Here is a 3,374-nt window from a genome sequence, read left to right as displayed (position 1 = left end):
GGTATATGGTTTGACATGTACAAATGATATGGATAACATGCTTGCGTTTATCCCCTGTAACAATGACATGTGTTAATGAGATAAACATTTGCACTAATTTTTTCAATTAAATGAAAGTTCATCATTATATAAATTTTGTTAAGTGTTAATTTGGGTGATATTTGTAGGTGTTACTTTGAGTGATATGTCAAACTTTCATTGTATTTCTTCCACACTCCACACAACCTTAATTAATTAGTTAACAATAAAAACAGAAATTATATTAAATTACAACTGTTAATCTTATTAAAATTTATATGCTAATAAACATTTTTTAAATTTATATTAAACTTATGTTCTATTAATAGACATTCACACTCCATTAACCTTGATCTGAAATATTTTAATCAACAAAATGAATTAGATATAGTATTTTAAAAATATTAAAATATTTAACCTATCTTATTAACTATTTTTCGAATTTTTACCTAAAATTCACACTCAATTAACCTTGATATGAAATATTCTAACCAAGAAAATGACTCAGATATAACTTTTTAAAAATATTAAAATGTGTTATTATTTCTTATTAACTATTTTTTAACCAAAAATATTATTATTATTAGTTAAACTTGTATTAAGCATTACTTAAACTAATATTATTATATTATTATAATATTGTAGTGAAGAAAAGATGTTCGTTAAGCTTGTGTTAAGCATTACTTAAATAATATTATTATAGTGAAGAAAAGATGTTCGCATGTGTTCAATTTCATATCCATGACTTCGTGCAGCAAATATCTTTATCTTTCCTAAGAATATATAAACATTCATTGCATGTAACATGAACTGGAATATATATATATATATTCGCATGTATTCAATTTCACATGCATGACTTCCTGTTGCAAATATCCTTCCTAAGAATATATCAAGATTCATTGACCGGAATATATATATATATATATATATATGCATGTGCCATGAATTTGGAAAACTGTATGGAAAGTGCATAAAAAGGCATAATTGTGACTCGATTAAGACAACTACCCTTAGTTATATATATATATTCTCGGATGTATTCAATTTCATATGCATGATTTCCTGCTGCAAATATCCTTCCTAAGAATATATCAAGATTCATTGACCGGAATATATATATATATAGATATATATATTGTTTTTTGCATGTACCATGAATATGGAAAACTGTATGGAAAGTGCATAAAAAGGCGTAATTGTGACTCGATTAAGACAACTACCCTTAGTTTACGGTCGCCATGAAAGACGCCACCTCAGTCGATTGAAAAAACGCTTCCTAGTGAAGAAACGCAGTACGTGTTATAATTCTAGGTCTTTCAGAAAACCTTATCCTCGAAGCGTGTAGCGTCGCCTTGGAGTCAATCCCTTACTTCTCCAACTAATCAACGAATCAGCCTGGAATTGTCATATTCGTGTAATAATTCTGAGTTGAGATTATATAAGAATCATCGGATATTCTACGTATATAAATAGATTGCCGGGCGTAATTTAATTTCCTTCTGCTCTCTAGCTTGGTTTTTATAGCAGATTACCCAGGATTCATCTGGACTGACTAATTTAATTTCACTCCGGTTTTTTGCTACCTGGCCTGATCCGCTTAAATATATCTCTAGGCTTTATCTTCACTGGGTAATTGAATTCCTCTCTGGCTTTTCTGCTATCTGGCCAGGTTTGCATTAATGGCAGTTATTTCAGGTGGAATTTTGAAGTGCAGGCCATTCTCTGAGGAAAGAGCTCTGTGTGGTAGCCCAAATCTTCTTTCCCACAAAGTTGGGGGTAAGATTTCCATACGGGTATGCAGCTCTTCCAATAATAATGATCGGTCAGTTCATTCAGACAATAAGAATGTGGGGGAAAGAGAACAAGGAGAACCAAGGTTGTTCTATTGCCTTGTGATGTTGACAAGAGAAGATCCATGAGATGGTGGTTTCCTCTCTTTGGTTGCTCTCAGGCTGATCAGGAGCAATGGGCAGACGATAACAATCAATCGGAAACAAGAGCCATGGATAAGAGTTCGAGTGATCATGAAAATGAAATGGAGGAAGCAGAAGTACCCAAGCGTTCCAAGTTTGTGAGGGGGCGTTTGACTCCAGAGAAGGCAAAGATACTGAGGAAAAACCTGCGGGATACTTCTGCGTTTCACGACATTATGTATCATTCTGCCATTGCTTCTCGTCTTGCCTCATCAGATAACGAAGGTAAGGACTTCCAGAAATGAAGTCCTTGATAAATCCATGTTGCAGTAAGGCTTAGTTTAGCAGGTGTTTTGACGTAAATTATATTACTATGTAGCGTAATTCTCGATTTAGCATGAATATTGGCCACTGCGTTTGTTTACTCTCCGTTTTGTTTACTTAAACGGGCTGCTATTGCAACTGTATACATCAATATTAAATCATATTTCAGAAAATCATTACCACTTTATTTAAATTTTCAGAATTGATTAATTCACATAGAGCTTCCAGATCGTGTATGTTTTAACAGCGAGTTCATCGCATGATCCATTATTGTAATAAATGTCATACTGCTAGTAATGACGGGCATGGGCATTAATTCACATAGAGCTTCCAGACCATGTATGTCACGCCCCAAGCCTAAGGTAACTTTTTTTCCGTGTCAGGGTGCAGCACCACCGTGTACGTTTTTTTCGTTAATACTTGTACATATGGACTACGCCTTAACCGATATAAACATGCTTTAACCGTTATCTTATAACTATGTGAAAGCATTAAACTTCATAATTCATCATAAACCATTCATAACATTTCCATGTGCAATTAAACCGAACAACAATTGCAAACAATCATGTAGAATGGGAGGGGCAACTCCCGAACGAGTCCGCCCAAATAATCAATATATTATGAACCTTCAATAATACATCAATACACAAGTCTGCCGGGCAAATCCTACGGCCAACACTTAGAAATATTACAACAAAGCGTAAGAAGCCTTTTCCATACACTTTTATGTACCTTTGTCTGTGAGCGGGTCCCCACATAGGTCACCAAGACACTCACACAAAACCTGCACAATACCGTGTACAAAACCTTCCTTGACCGTAATAAACCTTCACATAACTCAACCAAGAAATGCGAGCCTCCTTATTCTTCATGTGCATGAGAAATGCGCATTTCTAAGACCTTCGCTCTTTTTCCCTTGTCCTTTATGCGAAGACTCCAAGCGAAGTGTGATGGAACAAATGAGCTTCATCTCTCATAATATATACGCTCTCTTCCCTTATGTTTCAAGGGGGTTGCTCATTATGTGATATGTTTTTACATGTATTTTTGTTCGTTTGGAGAGGGGTGTCTAGCCTTAAGGCCGACCCCCATATCCTCCACTCCACGCCCATA

The 3,374-nt window shown here is 34.9% G+C and overlaps 1 pseudogene; it reads left to right on the top strand.

Annotated features, from left to right (window-relative positions):
* The first annotated feature begins 1,700 nt into the window (after positions 1-1,700).
* LOC149208157 (uncharacterized) lies at positions 1,701-2,239 on the top strand (annotated as a pseudogene).
* Positions 2,240-3,374: the final 1,135 nt, after the last annotated feature.

The sequence above is a fragment of the Pinus tabuliformis genome, chromosome 1_2 (genome assembly GCF_031772625.1).
Source record: "Pinus tabuliformis cultivar Carrire ecotype Pingquan chromosome 1_2, CPIR1, whole genome shotgun sequence".
NCBI lineage: Eukaryota > Viridiplantae > Streptophyta > Pinopsida > Pinales > Pinaceae > Pinus > Pinus tabuliformis.
The sequence above is the reverse complement of the archived record's forward strand: the minus strand, read 5'-3'. Positions and strand labels throughout refer to the sequence as shown.